The sequence below is a fragment of the Coregonus lavaretus genome (genome assembly GCF_964263955.1).
Source record: "Coregonus lavaretus genome assembly, chromosome: 34".
Classification (NCBI taxonomy): Eukaryota; Metazoa; Chordata; class Actinopteri; order Salmoniformes; family Salmonidae; genus Coregonus; species Coregonus lavaretus.
The window spans coordinates 15,021,602-15,037,710 of record NC_140021.1 but is presented as its reverse complement, the minus strand read 5'-3'; the positions used below and the strand labels follow the sequence as shown (position 1 = coordinate 15,037,710).

Below are 16,109 nucleotides of genomic sequence, written 5' to 3'. Positions count from 1 at the left end.
TCACCCCTGGTCTGCCTTATCCCTGGTCTACCTTATCCCTGGTCTGTCTCACCCCTGGTCTGCCTTATCCCTGGTCTGCCTTATCCCTGGTGTGCCTCACCCCTGGTCTGTCTCACCCCTGGCTGCACGGAGTCGCATTAACCTTCTACGGTACACATTTAGGTTTTTGCCTATTTTTTGGAAGGTTCTGGTTCTGTCTCACCCCTGGTCTTCCTTATTCCTGGTCTGCCTTATCCCTGGTCTGCCTCACCCCTGGTCTGTCTCACCCCTGGTCTGCCTCACCCCTGGTCTGTCTCACCCCTGGTCTGCCTTATCTCTGGTCTGCCTTATCCCTGGTCTGCCTCACCCTGGTCTGTTATGTATGGAGATCCCATGTTCTCGCTCTCCACACACACTTACTCTCAACCCTTCTCCACTGCTCCCTCTGCTCTCCTCACCTCTCCTTATTTCTCATCTCTCCTCTCTACTTTCCATATCCTCTATCTTTCCCACTCTCCTCTAACTTTGTTTTCTGTGTGGAGACCTGCCTTCTAGTCTAACTTTTCTCCATTCACAGTCACTCTCACCCTCCTCTCCTCCTCTCCTCCTCCCCTCCTCCCCTCCTCCTCCCCTCCTCTTCCTCCCCTCTCTCCTCTCATTCTCTTTCTTCTCATCTCACCTCTCTGTCCTCCACCTCTCATCTTCCTTCTCATCTCTCTGCTCCTTTTGGCCCTCTCTCTCTCTCTCTCTCTCTCTCTCTCTCTCTCTCTCTCTCTCTCTCTCTCTCTCTCTCTCTCTCTCGCTCTCTCTCGCTCTCAATTTCAATTCAATTTAAGGGTCTTTATTGGCATGGGAAACATATGTTTACATTGCCAAAGCAAGTGAAATAGATGATAAACAAAAGTGAATTAAACAATAAAAAACAGTAAACATTACACTCACAAAAGTTCAAAAATAATAAAGACATTTCAAGTGTCATGATGTGTTGTAATGATGTGCAAATTGTTAAAGTAAAAAAGGGAAAATAAATAAACATAAATATAGGTTGTATTTACAAGGGTGTTTGTTCTTCACTGGTTGCCCATTTCTTGTGGCAACAGGCCACACATCTTGCTGCTGTGCACCCTGTGGTATTTCACCCAATAGATATGAGAGTTTACCAAAATTGGATTTGTTTTCTAATTCTTTGTGGGTCTGTGTAATCTGAGGGACATATGTGTCTCTAATATGGTCATACATTTGGCAGGAGGTTAGGAAGTGCAGCTCAGTTTCCACCTCATTTTGTGGGCGGTGTGCACATAGCCTGTCTTCTCTTGAGAGCCAGGTCTGCCTACGGCAACCTTTCTGAATAGCAAGGCTTTGCTCACTGAGTCTGTACATAGTCAAAGCTTTCCTTAATTTTGGGTCAGTCACAGTGGTCAGGTATTCTGCCACTATATACTCTCTGTTTAGGGCCAAATAGCATTCTAGTTTGCTCCGTTTTTTTTGTAAATTCTTTCCAATTTGTCAAGTAATGATCTTTTTGTTTTCTCATGATTTGGTTGGGTCTAATTGTGTTGCTGTCCTGGGGCTCTGTGGGGTCTGTTTGTGTTTGTGAACAGAGACCCAGGACCAGCTTGCTTAGGGGACTCTTCTCCAAGTTAATCTCTCTGTAGGTGATGGCTTTGTTATGGAAGGTTTGGGAATAGCTCCCTTTTAGATGGTTGTAGAATTTAGTGGCTCTTTTCTGGATTTTGATAATTAGCGGGTATCGGCCTAATTCTGCTCTGCATGCATTATTTGGTGTTTTACGTTGTACACTGAGGATATTTTTGCAGAATTCTGCATGCATAGTCTCAATTTGGTGTTTGTCCCATTTAGTGAATTCTTGGTTGGTGAGCGGACCCCAGACCTCACAACCATAAAGGGCAATGGGTTCTATAACTGATTCAAGTATTTTTAGCCAGATCCTAATTGGTATGTTGAATTTGTGTTCCTTTTGATGGCATAGAAGGCCCTTCTTGCCTTGTCTCTCAGATTGTTCACAGCTTTGTGGAAGTTACCTGTAGCGCTGATGTTTAGGCCGAGGTATGTATCGTTTTTTGTGTGCTCTAGGGCAACGGTGTCTAGATGGAATTTTTATTTGTGGTCCTGGCAACTGGACCTTTTTTGGAACACCTTTTTTTTTTTTCTTACTGAGATTTACTGTCAGGGACCAGGTCTGACAGAATCTGTGCAGAAGATCTAGGTGCTGCTGTAGGCCCTCCTTGGTTCGGGACAGAAGCACCAGATCATCAGCAAACAGTAGACATTTGACTTCAGATTCTAGTAGGGTGAGGCTGGGTGCTGCAGACTTTTCTAGTGTCCTCGTCAATTCGTTGATATATATGTTGAAGAGGGTGGGGCTTAAGCTGCATCCCTGTCTCACCCCACAGCCTTGTGGAAAGAAATGTGTATGTTTTTTCCCATTTTAACCGCACACTTGTTTGTGTACATGGGATTTTATAATGTCTAATGTTTTTCCCCCAACACCACTTTCCATCAATTTGTATAGCAGACCCTCATGCCAAATTGAGTCAAAAGCTTTTTTGAAATCAACAAAGCATGAGAAGACTTTGCCTTTGTTTTGGTTTGTTTGTTTGTCAATTAGGTTGTACAGGGTGAATATATGGTCTGTCGTACAGCAATTTGGTAAAAAGTCAATTTGACATTTGCTCAGTACATTGTTTTCACTGAGGAAATGTACGAGTCTGCTGTTAATGATAATGCAGAGGATTTTCCCAAGGTTGCTGTTGACTCATATCCCACGGTAGTTATTGGGGTCAAATTTGTCTCCTCTTTTGTGGATTGGGGTGATGAGTCCTTGGTTCCAAATATTGTGGAAAATGCCAGAGCTAAGGATGGTGTGAACGATCTGTGAGAGTCTGGGTTGAGGTCAGTGATAAGGTAATCTACAGTACACTGCCAAGGGATGAGCTACCATAGGAGTCTCCTCGAAGCCTACCATTGACTATGTACAGACCCAGCATGCGACAGAGCTGCAGGAGTTGTGACCCATTTTTGTTTGTTGTTTTGTCATAGTTGTGTCTAGGGGGGCATACTTGAGAGGGAATACTGTCACCTCCAGGTAGATGTTTGTCCCCCTGTGTGCTGAGAGGGTCAGGTTCTTGTCCAGTTCTGGCATTTAGGTCGCCAAAAAACTAGTACATGTCCTTAGGTCTGGAAATGGTTGAGCTCCCTCTCTAGGATGGAGAAGCTGTCATCTTTAAAGTATGGGGATTCTATTGGGGGGGATATAGGTAGCACACAAGAGGACATTTTTCTCTGTTGATATAATTTCCTTATTCATTTCTAGCCAGACGTAAAATTTTCCTGTTTTGACTAATTTAATAGTGGGTTAGATCTGCTCTATACCAAATTAGCATACCCCCTTAGTCTCTTCCCTGTTTCACACCTGGCAACCAGTGGGTCCGTCTCTTCTATACCATGTTTCTTGTAGGATGACAGTGTCTGTGTATTTCCAATTTCTTTGATAAAGTCTGGGTTCCTGCTCTTTAGGCCAAAGGCAGATGACCTCAGACCTTGTATATTCCAGAATGAGGTAGTAAAAGCTTTGTGTTCCAGTGTCTAGTGTTGTTTTCGTGTGGTTTATGCCCGGACCATTACAGTAGGTGTAAGTCTCTCTCTCTCTCTCTCTCTCTCTCTCTCTCTCTCTCTCTCTCTCTCTCTCTCTCTCTCTCTCTCTCTCTCTCTCTCTCTCTCTCTCTCTCTCTCTCTCTCTCTCTCTCTCTCTCTCTCTCTCTCTCTCTCTCTCTCTCTCTCTCTCTCTCTCTCTCTCTCTCCTGGCCACAGTGTGCAGTGCAGAGCAAGAGTGGGTAAGTGATCATCTGTAAGTCATTACTCCGTCTAATGTCTATCTGACACACGCGCGCACACACACACACACACACACACACACACACACACACACACACACACACACACACATACACACACACACACACACACACACACACACACACACACACACACACACACACACACACACACACACACACACACACACACACTCACACTCACACACTCACACACACACACACACACACACACACACACACACACACACACACACACAGAGAGATCCCAGTCAGCCATCTACTAAAATACAACTCAAGTTTCAAGTTGAAGACATATAGCAGGTTTCAGCATGTAAATCATACAGCAGACCTAGAAGAGAGCTATAAGACACACTAATACACCTGTTATACGTCTTTGTCCAAATACCTTCTAAGAATACAGCTCAGTGTTGGTCATGGTTATATGATAAGTATCCTCTTTAGACATCAACCACAGTATGATAATAGGATAATGATGATGATGATGAACAGAGGGTAGAGGGGGTAAGTCCATACAGGTAGACAACTTTAGACCAGTAAAACTCCACTGTAAAACTGTAACTCTACACCCACAGTGACACAGATAACACACTCCAGTGTGGTTAAACCAAGACAGAGAAACACACACTCTCTTTCTCTAGACAGACATCTGCTCCTACCCTACAATCACACACATGGACTCAGGGACCCAGGGCCGCTGCTGCTTCACTGTGTTATCCCAGGTGCTCTTTATAACAAGACCACACTCACCCCTTTACCCCCTGCTCCTCTCTCCCTCTCCTCACCTCTCCTCACCTCACCTCTCCTTCCACACTCACCCCTTCACCCTTGCCTCCTCTCCTCACCCCTGCCTCCTCTCCTCACCCCCGCCTCCTCTCCTCACCTCTCCTTCTCATCTCCCCTCTTTGCCTGCCATCTCATACTCCTTTACTACTCCACCAGTCACATCTTCTCCTCTCCTCCCCCATCTCTTCTCCCCCTCTTACACCTGGCCCTTCTCCTCCCTCTCTCCCCCTCTCTCCTACCTAAAGACCACACATCAAAAGAGAAGCCAGGGTCAGAGGGTATGAGTTACTAATCAGTATATGACGGGTACTTGGAGTTATTTTCCAAATTAATATATGGCATAATCTAGGGAGATTTAGGTCAGTCGACAAGGCCGGGAGAGAAAGAGACAGAGAGAAAGAGAGAGAATGAGAAAGACAGAGACAGAAAGAGAGATAGAGAGAAGAAGAGAAAGGGAGGGGAGAACAAGAGATATAGTGGGAAAGAGGAAGAGAATAGTCTTGAGACCCAGGTGTGTTGTAGTTCGACTCTCATGAATATACATTGTCGAGAGAAGCTTCTTTTTTTTTGCAATATGGGGCAGTACATGCTAAAGATAGATGTTGAATGAATATATTGGAGTTAGAGTTGAAAGTGATGGCATCTTCCTTTGAAGGGAAGCATAGCATCAAAGGCATCGCTGATTAGGTCGGCTGGGCCGGACTGGAATGTATATTTAGCAGGGAGACAAAATTAGACCTGACGAAATGTAGACACATGCCATACCACCACACGCACACATCTTCATTTAGGGTTTGTGTTGATTTAGCTGTGTGGTGTTTTGACAGAATTGTTCAGTTGTGGTGATATGTGTGGTCTGGTAGACCCCCAAGGTGTGGGAGTGTTTGTTCCAGCCCAGCACCAACACACCTGGCTCAACCAATCAGCTACTCATCAAGACCTTAATTGGCTGAACCAAGTGCTGAATCAAGTGTGTTAATGCTGGGCTAGAACAAAAGCCCCCACAGGACCGGGAGTGACGAACACTGTCAGATTGGGCAGAAGAGAAGTCTTCAGAAGTTGTTGTTGATTTGGGATGTGTTGACATTTCTCTCTGGTCTCATCAGACAGCAATACAAAGCCCTGGGACACTCAAACACCTGGCGTAGTCCGGGTTTAGGATCAGAACACTGACGCACACACACACACACACACACACACACACACACACACACACACACACACACACACACACACACACACACACACACACACACACACACACACACACACACACACACACACACACACACACACACTGACTACATCGTTTTGTTGTCTGAAAGGCAATAAAACACAGACTAACTGCTATGTATAGCAGTAGTTTACAGCTGTGCTACACGGTTTGATATGCTGTTGGGGTTGGTCTGGCCCAGACAGACAGACAGAAGCCTTGTAATCAGTTTTGTAAAGGATTTACAGGGGATTGTTATCTAGCGTGTCTCACATACAGACAGGACATGTTACACCCATTCACTGAATGTCTTTCCTCTTCATCTTTTCTCTCTGTTTGTCTCACTCTCTCTGTTTGTCTCTCTCTCTCTCTCTCTCTCTCTCTCTCTCTCTCTCTCTCTCTCTCTCTCTCTCTCTCTCTCTCTCTCTCTCTCTCTCTGTCTCTTGCGCTTTCTCTCCCTCTCTCCACCCTTTCCTTCTCTCTCATCCCAGTTGAGTTGAATGTCTGTGTCTGTCTGTGTAGGGAGGCGTCGCAGGCAAATTATCACAGAGCTTTGTAATTTGTACAACATGCATTTAGTTCAATTAGGAGAATCTTGTTTCATGTTGCCTGTATTTTTGACAAGTGCTGTTGTACCCTGAAGACCTGCTATTAGCTGTCTGCTGTTTAAAAGCAATAAAATATTCACAACATTTAGCCTAATCTTTAAAAGGCTCTATTAATGATATGAGTTTGAAGCCTAAAGTCTGTCATCATGCGAGTGTTGTTTAGCAACCCTGCTCCAGGCTCTCAAGTGTGTGTGTGTGTGTGTTTGGCTGTGTGTGTGTGTGTGTGTGGCTGTGTGTGTGTGTGGCTGTGTGTGTGTGTGTGTGTGTGTGTTTGTTTGTGTGTATGTGTGTGTGTGGCTGTGTGTGTGTGTGTGTGTGTGTGGCTGTGTGTGTGCTAGTGCGTTCATGCGTGTGTGCAGTCTCTCTGTGAGTTTCTGATGTAGATGATTCACTACTCTCCAGTACAGTATATTAAAGGTTTAGGTTTATCTGTCTGTCTGATGTTTCCTGTGTCAGGGGGAGTTTGGGATTGATCAGACAGATCGGAAGTGATGTGTTATAGTGGGTCCTGATTAGATAAGGGTGGTATGTGAACTGCCTGAGGCGAAAACATTAATAACCCTACTCTCTTAAGAAATCACCTTGGGTTTCATTTTTTTCTCTCACTCTAACGTTCGATAGATGCTTTCTGTCCTCAAAATCCTGACGGTGGATGGAAATATAATTTCTATTGATTGTTTGGTTATTAATATCTACAGTCAACTTCTCCTCAACTTCGTATTCCATCAAAGCTTCTTGGATCGGCTCTTGAAACGTGAAGTTACATGGCACTTTACAACAGTGATATCGTTTTTGCCAATTCTGTAATTACAAGTGGCTATCTTTACACACACCACAAACATTTAGAAACAAACTCAAATGAATTCTGTTTAAGAATCATTTATTTTTCCCATCTATGCTCACTTAGGGCATTTTCACTCAATTCGGGCACAAACATCACACTCCACTTAACTGTGTCCCTTATCACCTCTCTCCCCAACTTCCCCCAGTCAGTTGACCTTCAGATTGACATTTACACTGATGTTCCTGCTAGCCAGCGTTCAAAGACAACCTTTCCTCTGTAGCGATGGCTTTGTAGCACTGGCTAACGAGCTGTGAGAAGGACAGACAGGTACCTCTAATGACCTTAGCGTGTCAGTAATGACTGTCATTGATGTAACATAGATAATGATGGGGACATGAGGGCGCAGGGCGTGTGGTCTGGAGCTTTTAGACGCTGACAGTGTGGCTGGGTGTGATGTTGGCTGAAGTGTAGGTTTTTAACTGTGTAGTGTTAATTGAAGCGTAGGTTGTTAAGGGTACTTAAGCTACTCTGGTGTTAACACTGTAAATACAAGGTGTAGGATGTACTTCCCCATCAACAGTTCTGTATCTATATGGTTTGACTATGATGTAAATATTTATGTTCCCATCACTGGTCACTTTGGTTGCAGCATTGCAAAGATGAGCATACAGAATACATCTATAAAATAAAAGATAGACAGCATAAACAAACGTCCATGTTTGAAGGTTCTCCCTGAAGGAAATCCCATTGGAGATCTTTAAAGCCGAACATGATCTAACATCTACAGACAGGTGTCAGGAGGTTGTTGCCCATGAGTGGACCCTAACCATCTCGCTATAGGCTAGTTCTAACAATCTCTTATTAAAGATGAGCGGACCTCTTTTATTGAGATTATTTTATCTATTCGTTTTCAATCCATCACCACCCCTCGTTGTAGGCCTACAGTGCTTCATCAGGTTCTACATGATTTAGTTATTCAAAAACTACAGCGATACTTTTTCCTTGTTTTTTCACATTAATGTTGTACCGTTTCATGGTTTATCCTTCACACAGCATAGGTATAGGTCTGTGGAAGGAGAAATTGGTTTGTTGTGATACTTCAAAAACACTCTGCTTTCTCTCTGGGGAAGAATACATCAGCTCTTAGAAAGGAGGAAAAGAAACACAATTACCATCTCCCTATAGTATCATAATCACCAAGCCTTGGTGTTCTAAGAAATGTGCTTTTCTAAACGTGTTGAATTTCAAAGACGCTGCAATGGCATATTATCTGATTTATTTACTCTCCTCTCAGGGATGTAAATGAGCTTGTTAGTAAGGCAGCCATTTTGCATCTCTAACCCTACTGTACTTTAAGACTGGCTTAGGAGAGATAGAGAGATAATTAGTGTGTCATTATTAAGAGATGTCTCAGAGGACACAGTAGGGAAATCATGTGTTATTTACTGTGAATATGTGTCAGACTCCTCGTCCTCCTTCTCCTCCCCCTTTCTTCCCCCTTCCTCCTCTTCCTCCTCCTCTTTAATGAACTTCCTCTAATATACTCTCAGAAGACTGAAATGAGGAAGAAGCAGATAACTCACAGAGAGTATATTGGTCAAGATTTCTATGTGTTGTGTGGTCTCTTGGCTACTTGTTTCATGGCACATCACATCGGATTGAACCTTTGTCCCTCTTTGTACAGGTTCTCTTAGGACAGAGGTCAAACTTGTGATACACATGCTCAGTTCAAAGCATTCACTTAAACAATTGACTTTACAGATTTTAGCTACACAAGCTTTACTCAAGATAGAATTCAAGCCTAAATGTGCAACCTACGCCCAAAGAAACCTGCAAGGTTTGGGACTCTACAAATGAGCAATGTGACACTGCTCTTACTTTAACTAGGGGTACATTGAGATTCAGATCCTGCTCATTATCTGCACTGTTTCTATCCATCCTAGCAGGGAGCAGAGAGAAGGGAGGGAGGTGGCGCTCAGATCAAAGGATCTGGTCCTCTTTTCTTAGTTGGCCAATTAGGAGTAAAATGCCCAATGCCAGTCCCTATACCCCCTTGGCCCAAGGCACGTCTTCCAGATCTGAGAGGAAGAGATGAGGAATATTGTAATTACTTTATATGGTAGGCTGGGAGGAATTATTCTCCAGCTTGCTTATGCCTATACTCAATCCTTTCAGATCTAGTTACAAGAAGTGCCTAAGGGTTGAGACTAGGGCAGAAGTCAGACACCAGGCTATGATTAGAAAAAGTACAATCCTGACTCAACCAAATCCTTGTCTGTGGAAAACAATTCACCAAACTGCTTTCATACTCTTCCAGATCTCCCACTCATCAGACAACCCCATGCAGGCAGACACGCAGGCACACTCACACGCGCGCACACGCACACACACACACACACACACATACACACCAGCTACCAGGAGACAAAAAAAGTCCTCTACATCTGTTTTCTCCGGTCTAGTTGGGACGTGATCAGATCGGATGCCTCTAGGCTCTGTCTCGATTCCTCTCCTCTCCTTCACGGTCTCCTCATGTCCTGAGGAGAACACCCACACGCGCTACTTAGTCTCTGTCCTGTTGAGACCTCTCTCCCATCTCGTCTGTGACTCTCCCTCCATCTCTCTCCTTCTCATTATCTTTCTCACTCCATCACTCTGCGCTATTGTGCCTGTCTGTATTTTAACAGGACAAATTATATCCTCCGCGCTCGCTCGCACGCACACGCACACACACACACACACACACACACACACACACACACACACACACACACACACACACACACACACACACACACACACACACACACACACACACACACACACATAGGGTGATTAATTGGTTCCACTAGTGCCAAATGCTTATTTAGGATCCCACCCTCCACATCGTCTTAGTATCATGCCACATCAGGGCTGCTCAAGGCTTTCAGATGCCTTATTATCCTCATACTGCCAGGCTGTCATTGTAAATAAGAATTTGTTCTTAATTGACCTGCCCGGTAAAATAAAGGTAAAATAATATAAATGTACAGTAAGCCTCATTCCCCCTTTCGTGTGGGACTAGTGTGGAGACAGTCAGAGAGTTATGTTTTGGGGAATATAATTATGTTGGAGTTGGGGTTTGTCAACATGTTATTATCTGTGTGTGTAGACAAGTGGGCGATTTTGTGTGTTACAACATATTCTCATGATTTGGCAGTGTAGCATAAGTGTCCTCATCACCAGAGATGTATAAGTCCTTAACTCACATCTCTTCTCACTTCTCTTAGAGGAGTCTCTGGAAGATTATTATCTTGGTTTCATTGAACCAGGAAGTTGGTTAACTTTTCCTGCTCTCTAATTGATGTGTACAGTACTGGCGATGAGAACTTAGTTTTTCAGCTGGCAATTTACAGCATCTTGTAGGGCGGCAGGTAGCCTAGTGGTTAAAGGTGTTGGGCCTGTAACCGAAAGGTTGCTGTTTCGAATCCCCGAGCCGACTAGTCTTGAGCAAGGCACTTAACCCTAATTCCTCCTGTAAATTGCTCTGGATAAGAGCGTCTGCTAAAATGTCTTGGCTGTTGTTTATACACAGCTGTTGCTTCTTGCTTTGCTGTCATGCAGTATGAGGATCACAGAGTACGACCCTACCTTACACAGAAAGCGGCACAGGTCCTAATCCAGGCACTTGTCATCTCCCATCTGGATTACTGCAACTCGCTGTTGGCTGGGCTCCCTGCCTGTGCCATTAAACACCTACAACTTATCCAGAACGCTGCAGCCCGTCTGGTGTTCAACCTTCCCAAGTTCTCTCATGTCACCCCGCTCCTCCACACACTCCACTGGCTTTCAGTTCAGGCTCGCATCTACTACAAGACCATGGTGCTTGCCTACGGAGCTGTGAGGGGAACGGCACCTCCTTACCTTCAGGCTCTGATCAGACCCTACACCCAAACGAGGGCACTACGTTCATCCACCTCTGGCCTGCTAGCCCCCCTACCTCTACGGAAGCACAGTTCTCGCTCAGCCCAGTCAAAGCTATTTGCTGCTCTGGCACCCCAATGGTGGAACAAGCTCCCCCACGACGCTAGGACAGCGGAGTCACTGACCACCTTCCGGAGACACTTGAAACCCTACCTCTATAAGGAATACCTGGAATAGTATAAAAGTAATCCTTCTACCCCCCCTCCCCCATCCCCCCATAAAGAAATGATTTAAACAAAGTGGTTGTCCCACTGGCTATCATAAGTTGAACGCACCAATTTGTAAGTCGCTCTGGATAAGAGTGTCTGCTAAATGATGTAAATGTAAATGCAGATTTGAAGAAAGTAACTATTGTGGCATGGTTACATTTCTGCTAAGAATAGATTAGATTGCTCTACTTAATATGTTTACTCCCAAAAAGGTAAAACTTGGACAAAGCAATGGTCGAAACTTGTTCTGCCATTCTGAAGTCATTTTTAATAACACTTTATTCTAAACTTTAAGGAGACATACAGTAGCACCAGTGGCCAGTCCGGGTAGCTCTCCTGTCTGCTTTTCAATTATATCCTGTCACCTTAGGCCATGGTGCTGTGTCCATGCTGTATCTAACAGAAAGGAAAGGGGTGTCACTTTAGATAGAATCCTCTTTCTCTCTGCAGCTGGAGACACTGATAGACTGTGTGTGTGTGTGTGCGTGTGATATGTGCGTGTGCGTGCGTGTGTGTGATAGTGTAATTTCCTGCCAGCCAGAGAGGCACTAGGCTCACGTTAGCCAACCATGTAATTAAAGCCTTAAAAATGTCACCATCCCTCGCCAGACGGCTTTATGTGCCTTATCACAGCATTACCAGGTGTGTGTGTGTGTGTGTGTGTTTGTGTGTGTGATGGGTGAAAGAGTATCATGGTATTGGTCGACCGAGGGCTCCCATTTCATTGTCCAAGTTATTCACCACCAGACAGCAACAATAAAGAACTCTCTAAAGTGTATGGGTTGTGACTGATCCGTCTTAATGTTGTGGTATAGGACACATTGTCTGTCTTGTTTACACTTTCTGACAAGAGACCACTTAGATATGATCATTTTCACGTTTTCATAAATTCTTAGAATGTTTGGGAGTTATGTATACTAAGGCATTTATGAAAATTCTATAGCAACATAGAGTGGGAAAGCGGCCGTGCGTTTGGACAATTAATAGACACTGCAGTAAATAAAACCTCATACAAACATCTAGCACGTCCAGGACCGGAGTCTACGCAGACCATTGCGCCATAGCCAATCAGAGGCCACAAAGACCTGCCATCATTCACTTTGAACTGGACTGTGTGTTTACAGGCAGTTGCAACAGCGCGACTTTAGATAATTAGAACGCATTCGGCAAAAGCCACAAAATACACTTGAATGGATTTCTACAAATATGTAGCTAAATACCACAGGAGTCCTCTTACATTTAAGAACTTTACAGTCCTATTGATCAAACAACCATAAAAAAGGTAGGCTATCTTTCCCTATATGCACATCAACAACAACAAGACCAACAACTAATGCTAGCCAGAGCAAGATTAGCTCAAATCTAACGAAGGGACATTAGATAAAGCCTCTCAAACTTTTTCAGCTAGTTGGTCGTCAAAATTGCACTGATAAACGATGGGGAATAGCCTGCTCGTCCTTCTGCAGCTTGCCTGCCAATGCATGTGTTGTCCCAACCAAGCACCCAAGCTAACTAGCTAAAGTTGGCTAGCTTGCTAGCTAGCTACTTTCAGATACAAATGAGAGAACACCTCACTCTGACCATTTTACTTGCCCTAAGAGAGTTGGTTAGGCTGTTTACATGTTATCTAGAGTGTTCGTGACTAACTATTACTTTTTTTGCCTATGTTTACTGACACTGGTCATATTCAGCAGGTGTTGCGCGTTTGTAAATTAATCAGTTATTCTGTGCTCTGGCACACTCAGACAGGAGTGCTCTGAAATCAGAGTAGATAGCTAGCAAGAGTGAATTTGCAAATGCAAGAGATATGCTAACAGGATAACAATCGTTCAGCATAGCTAGCTAGCTAGCAAAGCAATTCACATTTCTTGCTACCCAACCAAATGCTTTTTTCAAAATGCTTGTGTTTCTAGCTACAGCAGTGCAGTCCATGACAGCAAAAATAGAACAAATGAGAAAGTTTGTATAAGTAGTCTTTGTGTTAAGCACAGTGTGTGCCAGAAAAGCCTCAGTGAATGTGCGTGTGCATTCAGTGTGTGCATACCTTTGTGAACACGAACTTGTGTGTACGTGTATGTGTGTTGGTGTAGACTCCTCGGTGTCTTCGTAGTGGCCATCTCTCTCTCTCTCTCTCTCTCTCTCTCTCTCTCTCTCTCTCTCTCTCTCTCTCTCTCTCTCTCTCTCTCTCTCTCTCTCTCTCTCTCTCCCTCTCTCTTCCTCTCTCTCTCCCTCTCTCTTCCTCTCTCTTCCTCTCTATCTCCCTCTCTCTCTCCCTCTCTTTTCCTCTCTCTTTTCCTCTCTCTCTCCCTCTCTCTTTGTCTCTCTCTCTCCCTTGATCAGCTTTCAGATGACTCTCCTCTCCTTTCCTAGTGTCAGTCTATGGACATGTCAGTCTTTGAAGTGATTAGGGATCTTTGATGCCAAGGCATTTCCTAAGCATTCTAATGTCTGGAAAACATCAGAGAGTTTGTGGAGGAAATACTTCAAACCCATGTCAGAGATCACTGTGAGCCATCTGTAGACAAATATAAATGGCATTTTACTTCTTTAAACTAAAGGTTCTGTTTACCAATGAGATTGTGTGAAATGTGCATTGTTACTCAAACACAAAAGGAGAGAAAATACTTTAGAAACACAAAAAAACATCAGGATATGATTTGACAGCTAAGGAGTAATCTAAAATCACGTGTCAGGGTTTCATAGTTTGATTAATTAAAGATCTCCTTAACTGCGTACACAGCTTTATTTTACATTGACCTCGACCTACTGTAGTTCTGGAGTATGTGTGTGTGTGTGTGTGTGTTTGTGTGTGTGTGTGTTTGTGTGTGTTGGAGGTAGAGTAGAGTCACCCGTTCTAAAGCCATGCTCTATACAGCCAGATCCCCTAGGCATCATTTAATGGGTTTAACTCCAAGTCTCATTCTGGAGTACCTCCAGAAACCATAGGGCAAGGTTACACAGGTAATTGCTTGCTTGTGTGTGTGTGTTGCTTGTGTGTGTGTGTGTGTGTGTGTGTGTGTGTGTTCAAACATATATCCCCACTGCTACAGGTACCCTTCAACTCTGTATTGTAGGTGAAGGACTGCTCTGTCTAGTGTCAGTCATCAGTCCTAACTGTGATTGTTATCCCCTTTTCTGACACACACACACACACACTGCTGGAGGCTGAGAGCGATGGGTAAAAATAACAGCAGGATTTGGGAACCTCTGAGAGTAAGGGCGGGACACAGCTGAAATTGCTGGGTTTATTGTGTGTGTGTGTGTGTGTGTGTGTGTTTGTGTGTGTGTGTGTGTGTGTGTGTGTGTGTGTGTGTGTGTGTGTGTGTGTGTGTGTGTGTGTGTGTGTGTGTGTGTGTGTGTGTGTGTGTGTGTGTGTGCGTGCGTGCGTCTGTGTGTGCATCAGATTTAAATGGGACCAAGGCTGTGGCCAGTCAACTCATGGTTAGTCCAAGAGTCCTTCAGAACTTTGTACAACACATTCTGTTACCACAGTGGGTGTGAGAGAGTTTGTCTCCAAAGACAAAGATTTAGTACAGTTAAGTACAGTAGTTACGTAATCATCAGGGTTTCAGTATGTTTGGATATTCCAACAATTGTCATTGCATACGGTTGCTTCATTTTATTACTGTGTATCAGTGTTTCCTCAAACCTTTTGACCCTCACCCCCAACCACACACTTGCAACAGTCCCTCTACATCCCCTCTACAGCCCTCTACAGTCCCTCTACAGCCCCTCTAAAGCCCTCTACAGCCCCTCTACAGTCCCGCTACAGTCCCTCTACAGTCCCTCTACAGCCCTCTACAGTCCCTCTACAGCCCCTCTACAGCCCCTCTACAGCCCCTCTACAGTCTGTCTACAGTCCCTCTACAGCCCCTCTACAGCCCCTCTACAGTCCCTCTACAGCCCCTCTACAGCCCCTCTACAGTCTGTCTACAGTCCCTCTACAGCCCCTCTACAGTCCATCTACAGCCCCTCTACAGTCTGTCTACAGTCCCTCTACAGCCCCTCTACAGTCCCTCTACAGTCCCTCTACAGCCCCTCTACAGCCCCTCTACAGTCCCTCTACAGCCCCTCTACAGCCCCTCTACAGTCTGTCTACAGTCCCTCTACAGCCCCTCTACAGTCCCTCTACAGCCCCTCTACAGTCCCTGTACAGTCCCTCTACAGTCTGTCTACAGTCCCTCTACAGTCCCTCTACAGCCCCTCTACAGTCTGTCTACAATCCCTCTACAGTCCCTCTACAGCCCCTTTACAGCCCCTCTACAGCCCCTCTACAGTCCCTCTACAGCCCTTCTACAGTCCCTATACAGCCCTTCTCCCTCTACAGTCTGTCTACAGTCCCTCTACAGTCCCTCTACAGTACCTCTACAGCCCCTCTACAGTCCCTCTACAGCCCCTCTACAGTCCCTCTACAGCCCCTCTACAGTCCCTCTACAGCCCCTCACCAGCCCCTCTACAGTCCCTCTACAGCCCCTCTACAGCTCCTCTACAGGCCCTCTACAGCCCCTCTACAGTCCCTCTACAGCCCCTCTACAGTCCCTCTACAGTCCCTCTACAGTCTGTCTACAGTCCCTCTACAGTCCCTATACAGCCCCTCTACAGTCTGTCTACAGTCCCTCTACAGCCCCTCTACAGTCCCTCTACAGCCCCTCTACAGCCCCTCTACAGTCCCTCTACAGCCCCTCTACAGTC

At 44.9% G+C, this 16,109-nt stretch overlaps 1 protein-coding gene across 3 annotated transcripts in view; it reads left to right on the top strand.

Annotated features, from left to right (window-relative positions):
- The window catches only part of sema5a (sema domain, seven thrombospondin repeats (type 1 and type 1-like), transmembrane domain (TM) and short cytoplasmic domain, (semaphorin) 5A), a 192,829-nt gene that overhangs the window by 31,129 nt on the left and 145,591 nt on the right, over window positions 1-16,109 (top strand). The window contains exon 2 of one of the 3 annotated variants that reach the window (XM_084152039.1): window positions 3,811-3,833. The exons of the other annotated variants lie outside the window; for them this stretch is intronic. The gene's annotated coding sequence lies outside the window, so the exon portion shown is untranslated. The remainder of the gene's footprint in view (window positions 1-3,810; window positions 3,834-16,109) is intronic. 3 annotated transcript variants of the gene reach the window in all.